At 36.1% G+C, this 13,816-nt stretch overlaps 1 pseudogene; it reads right to left on the minus strand.

Moving 5' to 3' along the window:
* Nucleotides 1-3,197: 3,197 nt before the first annotated feature.
* LOC114092832 (holocytochrome c-type synthase pseudogene) lies at nt 3,198-3,972 on the minus strand (annotated as a pseudogene).
* Between the last annotated feature and the right edge of the window lie 9,844 nt (nt 3,973-13,816).

Genomic DNA, 13,816 nt, shown 5'->3' on the forward strand with positions numbered 1-13,816 from the left:
TTTATTTTAAGAAGTGAACAAAAGATCTCCTGCTCAAACCTCTAAAATAAGAACAGCAATCTATGCCAAATTCTAGGATAAATTTTCACTTGCTTTTTACTAAGATTTGTCACTGTAATTTCAATATTTTTGTTGGAAACATATAGATTTTTATCTAAAAATATTTATTTTAGAGGACAGATTAAAGAAAATGTCAAATGGAAAGAAAATAAGGTTGTTGGATAATGGATTTGAAGACCAAAAACTTGAATAATGAAATTTAAACTGAAAATCAATAGTAAAACTAAAATAAAAATCTAGCATATAAAAAGCTTAGACAAGTAAGAAACTTCAAAAACATCATATTAAAGTCCAATAGAGAATCCAGGACTATACTTCTTATATCTGATACTCAAATCACCATCTTCTTAAGAATGAATAAGATTTTCTCTTTAGATATGGAATTTGAAATGTGATGAAACCTGAATAATCCATTCTAGTTTTATTCATATTTTGTGTTATTGCAATTGTTTTGTACCACTTATGAGATCATTCTTCCTAGGATTCCATCTCAAAATGATTGCTTTCTTTGCTCATCTATAGGAAGCAACTCCATATTCAGTAAATTTTTATGTTGAGATTATAGATATTTAGTCACTTTTCAGGCTCAGTGTTTAATCTTAACATTTAGCCTTTGAACTACTTAATTTTCAAAAAAGTTTAGCATTAATAGTACATCCAAGATTACTGCAACACGTTGCCAATATCCACCAAATTTACAAATCTACATGTTTTTAAAGATCTGATGCCCTGATGAACTTACTTTCCTATAAATACCCATTTAAAAATGGTTCAGATTTCTGTTTATACTTTGACATATAATGAATGTAGAAGGCATTGCTCTTATTCTTACAAAAAGAAAATATCTGTAAAAATTAAAATTAGCAATTATTATGGAAGTTTTCAGAGAACCAATTTTTTCAAGTCAAACTATCATTCCCAAACTTAAAAGAATTAAGCATGTTTGTAGGGCAACAACTGAGGTCTACTTACTAGAGCAGAATTCCCTGGAGTCATAAGCTTGCAAGAACACTTGTCTTATAATCTGGACTATTGCCAGAGGCCAAGAATAGACTGTTATCAGAGTAAAAAAAAAAAAAAAATAGGGCTGTATTTTTAGAGGTAGCCCCACTCTCTCATGAGATTTTCTTCTAGGAATATCAACAGGTTCTCACAATGGGGATTCTAAAAAGATCTTTCCTTGGTCCTAACAAAGAATAAGGAAGACAAATAGTGTGAAATACAGCCAGAGAACATTTTCCATGAAAAGAAATACATATTCTCCAGATAAATGTCCATCAACAGCATGCAGTTTTGAAATCTTATCCTAACTAGGGGAAAGAAATTCATCCGCAACTTGATCTCCTTCATATTTTCTATCTTAGCTAAAACAGAGATTCAAGAAAATAGACCAGGTAATCTGCACCTAGAGAAAGGAGTAGGGGTCGAGGCAGGGGGAAGAACTGTGCAACTGGAGGAGGGAAAAAAAAACATCTGAGAAAGTCTTGGCTCCAAGACATTAGTTAACCAAAGGCATGAGACAAACCAGAGGATTTAAACACTGGCTATCTCCCACACCCTAACCTCACATCAACAATACCTGTAGCATAACATCAGCACCTCAGTCAAAAGGGCTGCAAGAAATGGACTAGGAGTGATGCACAGGAAAGCCCCAATGCCAAGACAGAAGACCAAACAAAGGCCATTAGAAGAACTAGAAATCTCTGGTTGCTACAGGTACAACAAACACTGAATATAGCCCAAGTCCCAAACAGATTAACAAAACCTACACCCTAAAGGCTTACTTAACACAGTTTGTATTACTTTAAGCATCAGTACTTTTAACAAAATATTACTACGTATGCAAAAATTAGAGAAAAACACACCCCAAAGATAAAGTTCTCAGTGAAACAAGATGCAGATATGAGATGCTGAAATTATAACGAAATATATTTAAAGTAACTGTGATAAATATGTTAACTCCTGTAATGGAATGGAATGAAGGATATGCAAGGTAGATTGTTAATGTAAGACGATATGCAAACCCTAATAAAATTTTTTAGGATAAATTAAAGGATTTAATATTATCTACACTTTAATAAAACAGTCATTTGTAACATGCTGCTATAATTAGAACAACCAGTTGTTGGGTTACTGATACAAGGAATTTCAACAGCAAGCTTAGAGCTTCCTTAAAACATAAAAATTGAGAAAGTGAATGGATGCAAACATACTACATCTGTGAAAAATGCTCCTCTTGTGAATTGATTAATTTTAGATTAATTAATTAATAGCTAAGTATAAATACTGGCACTGAGACTTGATCCAGGTTTTTAAATTTGAATTAGGCCAACCAGGGGAAAGTCTCCCAATGGAGGAAGGAATGAGACTCAAAGTTGGGATAACTTGAAATGACAGGGACAATGAGGAGATTTGTTTTCGGGGAGCAGAGTTACATATCAAAACAACAGGAAAATATATGTTTAAAGGAATACATGTCAGCACCTTGTGGTGAGTTGAAACTTCTTTAACAAGGTCCTGCCTAAAAATGTATATAAATGAGAATTTAAGAAAGCCAAGACATGCCTTGGTCTTGCTGAGTGCAAGAGTATGGATTTGAATTTTATTCAGGGTCACTACTAAATTGTAGGGACTTCAGAAACAATAGTCTCTTTTTTTAAAAGATATTGCTTATTTATAATAAACAATTTTAGTTAAAAAAAAAATTGACCAGGTCATGAGCATCATGAGCATCACACTGACTTTCAGGTTTTACCTCTCAAACATTCCTGAGAAAACAGTAAGAAAAAAGCAGCTTTTCTCACTTTCTAAACACTCCTTTACAGAGATTGTTCAGACTTTTCTAGATGAAATACACAGCCAATATTGCAGCTAAAGGCAAAACTGAGGGACTGCTTCCTGCTTAAACCCAATGGAAAAAAAAATGAAATGATCTGCTAAAAAATACAAGGCAAAAAGCAGCTCAAAACTGAATGGAGGATGATGTCCTTTGCTAATTGGAGGATGAAGCCTCATTACCCACTTGAAGTTCCCAATACATCATGAGGGGAATTCAGTTTGGGAAAATAGTTTAATGCATCCCTCAGGAAAAAAAAAAATTATACTTTGCATCACAAACAAAACAGTGGTTAGGATGTCTAGTGCCACCAAGCAACCTCCATTCTGTCCAGATACAGCTGAAAGTGAATCCAAAGGTGGGGGGACTGGGTGGACGTCCAGGATGGGGAACTGGTAGTCCTCATTGACTTTGCCATCACTCTAGTAATCTATCACACAATCTAACTTCTGTGCCACCATGGTTGATGATCCAATCGTGCCTGTGAGAGGCAACTCACACCCCACCCAGGAACGAATTCTTGCCCTTGGTGAATATTCTTTTGCTTTCCCTCCAAATGAGATCAATGATAAACCACAAGGACAATCTCCTTCCAAGCCTGTTCATTGTTCTGATTGTGAATTCCAATGACATTATACATATCTTTCTCACTAATATCCTGTCTTTCCACTTCCACCCTTTCCTTAACATTGCATTCCAGAACATCTGTTTGGAAGGATAAAACACTTTTTTCTCTGAACCTGCTTATCGAATAGATGACTCCTCTATGATGGTAGACAACCCAGAGGGCTGATCTGGCCCTGGTGCTTGATTAGGTGGTAGGATCAGATTTGAAGGATCCAGGCTCTCATTCTTAGCAGCTGTGCCTGTAATGGAACACTCCACATACTCCTCTTGGTGGGCAGGCACAGAGCATGTTTTGCTCTCACAGGTTGGACCAGAGGGTTCTGCTGACACCAGACAGCCTTTCATTTTCCTTTCATGCACTGGGCATCCTGAAGGTTGTGATGCTATCTGATGATCTGAAGCATTTGAGGTCTGACTGGAACAGCAGGAGTAAAGGCTGACAAACCCATGATTGGAAGCAATATTGACTTTGAACAAATTTAAATTTCCAGCTGCTTCCTTTCCCAGGCTTGTCCAGGCTGTTGGCCCCACCTCTAATCTCCAACCTAAGCCCCAAGGACAGGGATCTGTTAGTGTCCCTGCCTTCCTCTCACTAGGTCACTGCTGTGCCCTACTAATTTTTTTTTTAAATGCTTGCAAATAATAAAAAGAAACCCAAAGTAACAAAAAAGAAAAATGCCTTTGAAAGACTTGTCTCTAGACACAATATGTATAAAAAATTACCAGTTAATTTATAAAAGTGAGTAGAAACTTCCCAAACTAAAATGCAAAGGGAAAAGAATTAAAAAAAAACATATATCAGAGCAAAACATCTATGAATTTTGGAACAGTTCCAAAGGCATTATAATGAAAAAAATAGAGAAAACAGAGCAGAAAAAGTACATGAAACAAAAAAAATAGCTGAGAAATTTAAAAATAAAAGAAAAATAATGGAAAACACCACAAAGGATAATAGCCAACACACACACACACACTTTACAGAAAATCAAACAGAAATAGAAAAGCCAAAGGTTAAGAAAACCTTACCTAGTGAGGAATAAGAATCATAGTAGACTTCTTATCAGAAGCACACATTTTTCATTTAAATAATATTCAACTTATGATTTCTCCCCCAGAGGTTGTTTCCTATCAAAAACCCATTACCACATTCAAAATCAATTAGATTTTTTCTGCTTTTTTGCTCAAGAAGGTATGTAATTTTTAAAAAAATTTAGATTTGTATTCCATTTTTATTTAATTTTGTGAGAGATGTAAACTTTATGTCTATGTTCATGTTTCTGCATATGGATGCCCATTTGTACATATGGCATTTATTCAAAAGACTACCCTTTCTCCTTTAAGTCTCCTTTGCTCCTTTGTTAACTATAAGGTAACTATATTTGTGTTTGCCTTTTCTTGGCTTTCTATTTCATTTCATTTATCCATGTATTTGTCATTTCATCAATATCACACTGTCAGAATCACTGTAATTTTTAAGTAAGTCTTGAAATTGGGAAGTGTGATTCCTCCAACTTGGTTGCCCTTCAGTATTGTCCAGTATATTCTGGGTCTTTCTTCTTTACATACCATTTTTGGAATCAGTTTTAAGTATCTACAAAATAAATGGCTGGGATTTTAATTGTAATTCCTCATAGACTAAGTTGGAAAGTAGTAACATGTTAATTTTATTGTGTCTTTCAATACAGAAACATGTATTATCTTTCTTTTTATTATATATTCTTTTTATAAGTGCTTTATAGATTTCATGATTCCTATATATATTTTTGTTAGGTGTATAACTGAGTACCCTAGTTTTTTATACCTTAGTACTATAATAGTTTTTATCCTATTTTAAATTATATTTTCTTAGTTTAAAATTTCAATTTTTCCTTTCTAGTGTAGTAAAAAATTGACTTCTGCACATTTACCTTGTGCTCTATGAATTTACTCTACTACTTATCAATTCAAGGAGATTTTTTTGTAGATTCTTTTGAAACTTTATCCATAGACAATCCTATCATTAGAGAATAAGGATAATTTTTATTCTTTCATTTTCAAGCTACATATTTTTTAATTTCCTTTGTTGTTTTTGAGATAATATATTGCTGGGTGTACTTATACAATTTACTTCAACAGTCTCTAATTTAAATGAAAAAATTTTAAAGCATTATGGAGATCTCTCAAAAAACTGAGAATAGAATAATTATATGACACAGCTGTTCAACCCTTAGTTTTTTTCCAAAATATATAGCATACTATACTGATGCACGCATATCAATGTTTATAGCAGCACAATTCACAGCAGCTAAGTTATGGAACCAGTATAGATGCTTGTCAACAGGTAACTGAATAAAGACAATGCAGTATACATACACAGTGGAGTTTTACTCAGTCATAAAGAATAAAATTGTGGCATTTGCTAGTAAATTGATGGAAGTGAAGATAACGCTAAGTGAAATAATCCAGACTCAGCAAGTATGGTATTGAATGTTTTCTCTCATATGCAGAAGCTAAAGAAAGAAAGAATAAAAAAGGAAGACCAATAGCATAGAAGAAGGGGACCAAGAGCGAGAGAGGAGGGGAAGACATGGGAAAGTCCTGGGGAATAAAATCTCCTAAATTATGCTGTGTCACTGTATGAGTATATACATGGATGTGTATATATTACATATACCAATTAAAGTAATAATTATAGAAGGGAGAATAAAGTAAACAGATCAGAGGAGGGGGGAGAATAGGAACAAGGAAGGTACTAGGGATTGAGATTGATTAAATTGTTATGTGAATTTACAAATATGGCTTAATGAACCCCACTGTAATTATAATACAACAATACAATTTTAAAGGAATATCTATAAACGTCTTAAGACAAAATTTATATCCATGCTGAGGAATTACTTTTTACTTCTATAAAATAAAACTTGAGAATCCTCAAGGGAAAGAATACATGGATGTTTGGGGTACTCAAAGAAGTATTACTTTCCAAAACTAGGAATTTTGACATAAATTACAAATCTTCGAATATAGCTTTCACCAAAATGTTTATAATTTCTCCAAATGTTTTATTCTACTTAAATTTTATTATATTGGGGAAGACAGCTACTGATAAACAAGCATGAGATGCAAAAGGAAAGGCCTTGACCCAGTAGACTCTTATTAATTGGTTTAATTTGGTTAAACAGTGTCACCGTCAACTAAATTAATGGCAATAACAAATTGAGAGGAAGAAAGGAGCAGATGGGAAGCCACCATATGCTTATGTCATGCTGTTAATTGATAATAATTAAGTAATTATGGAAAGGGAAGAAATGTTAATTCAAATGTCTACGGCATTTGAAATGGCTGCTTCTGGAACTGTGTCATTAATAATGGATACAGTCCCACTCACCCCTGAATTAGCTAAGAGTTATTAGGGGCAAAGGAAAAAATATAACTCCAGTGTTTTCTTCATGAAGTGACAACCTTCATTAAACATTTTATAATATGCAGTCTCAATAGACACATTTACATATTTATTATTTTTCGATATTTTTTGTTCCAATAAAACAGGATATGTTCATAGTCGTCTTTGCCATAGGGTGTTAACTGTTGAGGTGGCAGTGGATGGGATGGTTGCCTCTCCTCTCTCTAGTTCCTTCCTTCAGTTCTTTTCTTACATTTTGGGGGCCAAAGCCTGGGATCAGTGTCACCACGGGCCTTGTCTTGACCTCCACCCTGTTTCTCTTTCTTTTTCTTTCTCATACTCCCTCCTGTCCCTCCAGTGGCTCCAATAGGGACCACTCACATTGCTGGACTTCTCATCCACCACCGGCCATTGCCTACTGGGTAAGTGACCCCCTACAGATACCCTGGATTCCTGGAATCCATATCTCAGTTTCTCTATCCTTGGATATTGTTCCTCTGACAAATCACAGATATAGATGAGAAAAACCCACCACTGGGTGGCAACAACATGCTTTCTTTGGGACACTAAAGGACCACCTGTCATTCTATTGGCCTTTTCTGGAACAACCTAAGCAAAACCAAAATTCTTGTGGGGATGCCCCTTGATTTTGGCTTTTCTCTCTGTTGGAGTCCTTGGGGACCCTCCTCAATCTATTTGTCCAGAATGGGCCAGGCTCCTTAAAGCCCTCCATGAAACACCCCTTTGGGATGTCTCTTCAATTCAGACCCAGGGTCTCTACTCAAATTTAAAAGGCTGATGTTCTGTAACACTGCCTGGCCCCCATTGAAGCTGGACAAGGACAGTTGCTGGCCTGACAGTGGCACATTTGAATTTCAAATTCTCCAATATCTTGAAGCTTTCTCCAGTTCAATGGAAAATGATCTCAGGTCCTTTAGGTTCAGGCCTCTGCTTCAGGCCTGATACCACCCCTCTAGACCTTCTCTCTGCCAAAACTGCTCAAATTTTCACATTCTTCTCAATGAAAACACCCCCTCAAGGTATTTGCAAAACCCCCTCTGATTTTGACCTCACAGATGAACCTCCTCCCTCTCATCCTCATGATCAACCTCTTTCTCATGCTCATCCTCACCTACCTCCCCTTCCCTCTCCACTCCACACTTACTTCTGCACCCCTTCTCCCACAACACCTTCTGCTTCCTCCAAGGTCCTTCCTCTCCACAAGATGGCAGGTGCTGAAACATCATATGTGTTCATGTCCTATTTTCCCTTACACATAGGAAAATGTTTAAGTGCTTTTGCCTCAGACCCCTCTACCTTTCAGAAAGAATTCCTACACATTACCCAGTCCTCTGACCTCACCTGGCATGATGTTTATGTCATTCTTTCCTCTTGTCTTTCCCCTGAGGATAGGGATCATATTTGGTTGGCAGCTGAGGCTCACACAGACACCTTTCACCATCAAAATTCGGCCAATAATCCCATCAGTGTCACACAAGTTCCCTGTATTGACCCCAATTGGAATTATCAGCCCACTTCCGCTGATAGGACCAAGCTAGACCAAGCTAATTACTTTCTTTCTGGAAGGAATGGAAAAGGTTGCCTTAAAGATGGTCAAATACGAAAAGATTAAAGGAATTAATTTAGGCAGTGATGAAAGTCCTGCTCTCTTTCTCTACCGTCACTCAGAGGCTATGACTAAATATACCAACCTTAACCCTGAGTCAGAAAGGGGCAGATTTCATCTTTATTTACATTTCATCTCCCAATCTGCCCAGATGTCAGGGGGAAAAAATATACCTCTAAAAGCTGGTGAACAACCACAGACTCCTCAATGTGAATGTGTAAAACTGGCCTTCAAAGTCTATAACAATAGGGAGGAAGAACAAAAACCACAAAAACTCAAATGAAATTCTGCTAAATTCCAGATGTTGGCAGTCGTACTCAGACAAGGGCCCAAAAGACCCCACAAACAGGATCTAGGTCATACTCCACATCTCTAGGCACTTGCTTCAAGTGTGGCCACCAGGGATACCGTGCAAATGCCTGTGCTAACCCTGAACTTCTACCTGGACTGTGCCCTCTTTGCAACCAAAGAGGACCCTGGAAATTGGAATGTACTAAGAGAGCCTCTCCCTCTTCTTCAATTGTTTTCAATTCCCACAAGTCCATGGACACAAACACAAGACTAGCAAGCATCGTTGGCCTGGCAATGAATGGTCTGTCTACAGAAGGCTGAAAGCCCCCTGGACTCCTGGCCTCCACAGCCATCACTTCATCAGAGCCCAGGATGAGGTTGTCAGTATCTAGTGAGCCTATCTCTTTCTTTCTTTTCTTTTTTTTTTTTTTTTTTTTTTTTTAGTACTAGGGATTCAACTCAGGGCACTGAACCACCGCCCAGCCCCATTTTGTATTTTATTTACAGACAGGGTCTCACTGAGTTGTTTAGTGCCTTGATGTTGCTGAGGCTGACTTTGAACGAGATCCTCCTGCCTCAGCCTTCCAAGCCACTGGGATTACAGGTGTGCACCACCATGCTGGATGCCTATCTCTTTCTTATTGAACATGGGGGCAAGTTTTCAGTGCTACCAGAATTTTTTTGTCCCCTCCAAATTTCCTCTACCTCTATTGTCGGTATTGGTGAAGCCTCACCACTCCTAAACAGATAGGTCCTTTACTGTAACCTATTCTACACTGGATTATCACACTCCTTTCTAGTCATACACCTATGCCCATCTCCTATTCTTGGCAGGGACATCCTAACCAAATTTGATGACTTCGTCCGTTTTAATCCCAGCCATAACTACCATAGGTCCCCACATTCATCTGCCTCCTTTATCCTCTTATGCCATCCAGAAGATTTTCCTCTTCCTCTAATATCCCTGTTAGTGACAACACTGAGATGGTCATCCTCATTGTGGGATATCTCCAATCCCACCATTGCTACCCACCAGACTCCTGATAAAATTTCCCTATAAGTCCTTGCCTCCAGCCAGCAAAAGTTATTTCCTATCACCTCTCTGGCTGCCTCAACTATAATCAGGGAATCTTCTTCCTATCCACTAACTGGACAGGAACCTGTACCTTGGCCTTTATTGCACCCCTATTCTATATTCCACTGAGCAGAGACCCATACCCATCCCAGTATACATCCTACTCAAACCAAAATGAGCTCTCTCTCTCCTCTTATCCCTCTTCTGGTAGGCTGGGCATAGCTATAACAATTGGCACAGGAGTAGCAAGAGTAGGAGTTTCTACTCACCCATTTGCAGTACTTCCAAAGAAATGGCAGATAGCCTTAAAGAATTTGACCTACTTGTCTATCAAATAGATTCATTGACAGTAGTTACTCTCCAAAACAGATGAGGACTAGATCTATTAACTACAGAAAAAGATGTCATTTGTGCCATCCTACAGGAGACCTGCTGCCTTTACACTAACTAGTCTGACTTGGTGAGGGACAGCATAAAAAATTAAGAGACCATGATACCAAATTTGATCACTACTCATCATCATAGAACATGGACTGGTTTCTACCCCACTATTCCTCAGCTATCTTTTCTTGGCTAGCCCCTTCCCAATTCTCTTTTAAATGTTGGCCTTATCATTGGGCCATCCCTGTTTTTGGCTATTTATTATTTATTTATTTATTCATTTATTTAATTTTTTGCAGAAGCCCATCAACACCGCTACCAGAAAGTCCAAAACGTCCTTCTGCTTTGCTCCATTAGAGCTGCTTAATACCAATTCCCACAAGAGTCCTCTGCTGATGCCTCCTCCCAGGAGATGTAGCTGAAGAGAAAGAAATACCCCAACCCTCATTCCACCACCCCTTTTTCTATGAAATAAAAACATAAAGGTAGAAATGCTAGGGAGAAGTTAACTTAGAAAACCCCATTTTGAAACATACCCTCCACCTTAGAAAAACTGTCACCACAAAGTCACTCTGACCCAGAACAATGGTCAGCCTGACCTATGCCCCAGACAATAGCATGTAATAAGAATTGATACCTGGGACTGAAATCTTTAGAATTTAGTATTCCACTCTCACCAATGGGTATACATTCATACAAAAAAATCAACAAGAAAAAAAAAACAGAATTAAACTACACTATAAATCAAATAAACTTAACAGACATTTGCAGAACATTCCATGCAACAGGTGCAAAAACACATTCTTTTCATCAGTACATTGAACTTCCTCTAGAATAGGTCACATAATAGGCTAAAAAATAAGACTTAACAAACTCTCAAATAGTTGAAATATCCTCTATCTTTTCTAATTATAACTGTATGAAACCAGAGTCAAGAGCAAAATATACTTTAGAAATTATACAAATATAAGAACTATAAACAACACAGTTTTGAACAAATGTTAGATTGTTGAGAAAGTCAAAAGGAAAATTTTAAAATTTCTTGAAACAAATGAAGATGGAAACACAACATACCAAATCCTATGGGCTAGAGAAAAAGCAGTAGTGAGAGGGAAGTTTATTTCAATGAGTGATATTAAAATATATATATATATATATATATATATATATATATATATATATATATATACATACATACATATATTTATAGAGAGAATCTCTCTCTATATAATGAAATGATATATAAATATAATACATATAAAATGAAATAATATATAAAATAATATATATTATATATTTTAATATATAACATTGTATATAAAATATTATATATACTATAATATATATAATAATATTTATAAAATAAAAGATACAAATCATATATATATATATATATATATATAGAGAGAGAGAGAGAGAGAGAGAGACAGAGATTAAAAGGCCTAATGATGCATCTCAATCTTAGAAAAGCAAGAATAAACCAAATTCAAAATTAGTAGAAACAAATAAATAATAAAATTAGAGCAAAAACAAATAAAATTGAATATAAAGTAATTATGGTGTAAGGAATCAATGAAACAAATAGCTGTTTAAGAAGATAGATAAAATTTACCAATCTAACCAAAAAATAGATATCTAAGCAAAAGAGAGAGGAAATACAGGATTCAGAGAAGACCCAAGTAAATAAAATTAGAGTTAAAGCTGGGAATGGAGCCACCATTTGACCCAGCTATTCCCCTTCTCGGTCTATTCCCTAAAGACCTAAAAAGAGCATGCTACAGGGACACTGCTACATCGATGTTCATAGCAGCACAATTCACAATAGCAAGACTGTGGAACCAACCTAGATGCCCTTCAATAGATGAATGGATAAAAAAAATGTGGCATTTATACACAATGGAGTATTACTCTGCATTAAAAAATGACAAAATCATAGAATTTACAGGGAAATGGATGGTATTAGAGCAGATTATGCTAAGTGAAGCTAGCCAATCCCTAAAAAACAAATGCCAAATGTCTTCTTTGATATAAGGAGAGTAACTAAGAACAGAGTAGGGACGAAGAGCATGAGAAGAAGATTAACATTAAACAGGGATGAGAGGTGGGAGGGAAAGGGAGAGAGAAGGGAAATTGCATGGAAATGGAAGGAGACCCTCAGAGTTATACAAAAGTACATACAAGAGGAAGTGAGGGGAAAGGGAAAAATAATACAAGGGGGACAAATGAATGTGAGTAGAGGGGGCAGAGAGAAAAGAGGGGAGGGGAGGGGAGGGGAGGGGTGATAGTAGAGGATAGGAAAGGCAGCAGAACACAACAGACACTAGTATGGCAATATGTAAATCAATGTATGTGTAACTGATGTGATTCTGCAATCTGTATATGGGGTAAAAATGGGAGCTCATAACCCACTTGAATCAAAGTGTGAAATATGATATATCAAGAACTATGTAATGTTTTGAACAGCCAACAATAAAAAATTTAAAAAAAAAAGTAAACAATGCAACTGATATTACAAAAATTCAAAAAATCATTCTGAATTATTTTGAAAAACTATATGCTAACCAATTGGGAATTCTATAATAAATGAACAAATTTATGGACACATGAATAACTAATATTGAACCAAGAGAGTATAAAATCCTGCATATACCAACAACAAGTAATGAGATTGAACCCATCATAAAAAAAAGTCTCACAGCAAAGAAAAGCTCAGGACTGGGTTGACTAACTGTTGAATTTTATCAGACTATTGAAGAATAACTAACATCGATGCTTCTTCAAATAGTCCATAGAATTGATTGGAAGCAAACCCTTCAAAATTCATTCTAGGAAGCCAGCATTACTCTGTTACAAAAACCTGACAAGGACATAATAAAAATGAAAAGAAGTTAGGTGTGGTGGAACATGCCTGTAATCTCAGCAGTGAGAGGCTAAGTAAGGAGGATTGCAAGTTCAAGTCCAGCCTCAAAAACTCAGCTAAGCAACTTAACTAGGCTTTAAGCAACTTAGCAAGATTCTGTCTCAAAAAAAAAAAAAAAAAAAAATTAAAAGGGGCTGGGAATGTGGCTTAGTGGTTAAGTGCCCCTGGATTTAATCCTTGGTAGTAGTAGTAGTAGTAGTAGTAGTAGTAGTAGTAATAGTAGTAGCAGCAGTAATATATACCATTACCTCTGATGAATATATAAGCAAAAATCCTCAAAAATGCTAGCAAATAGAATTTAATAACATATCAAAAATTCATATATGACCAGGTTGTGTTTATTTTAGGGTTTCAAGGATAACATATGCAAATCCATAAATGTACTGTGTCACATAAACAGAGTGAAAGAATGAAAGACACAAATCATATGATCAACTTAATAGATGCAGAAAAACCATGTGATATAATTCATCATCCACTCATGATAAAAGCCCTGAATGATTGTATCTCAACATGACAAAAGCTATGTATGTAAAACCATAGTCAACATTATATTAAATGGGGGCAAACTGAAAGCATTCCCTCTATGATCAGAAATAAGATAAGGGTTCCACTTT

The sequence above is a fragment of the Marmota flaviventris genome, chromosome 7, assembly GCF_047511675.1.
Source record: "Marmota flaviventris isolate mMarFla1 chromosome 7, mMarFla1.hap1, whole genome shotgun sequence".
NCBI lineage: Eukaryota > Metazoa > Chordata > Mammalia > Rodentia > Sciuridae > Marmota > Marmota flaviventris.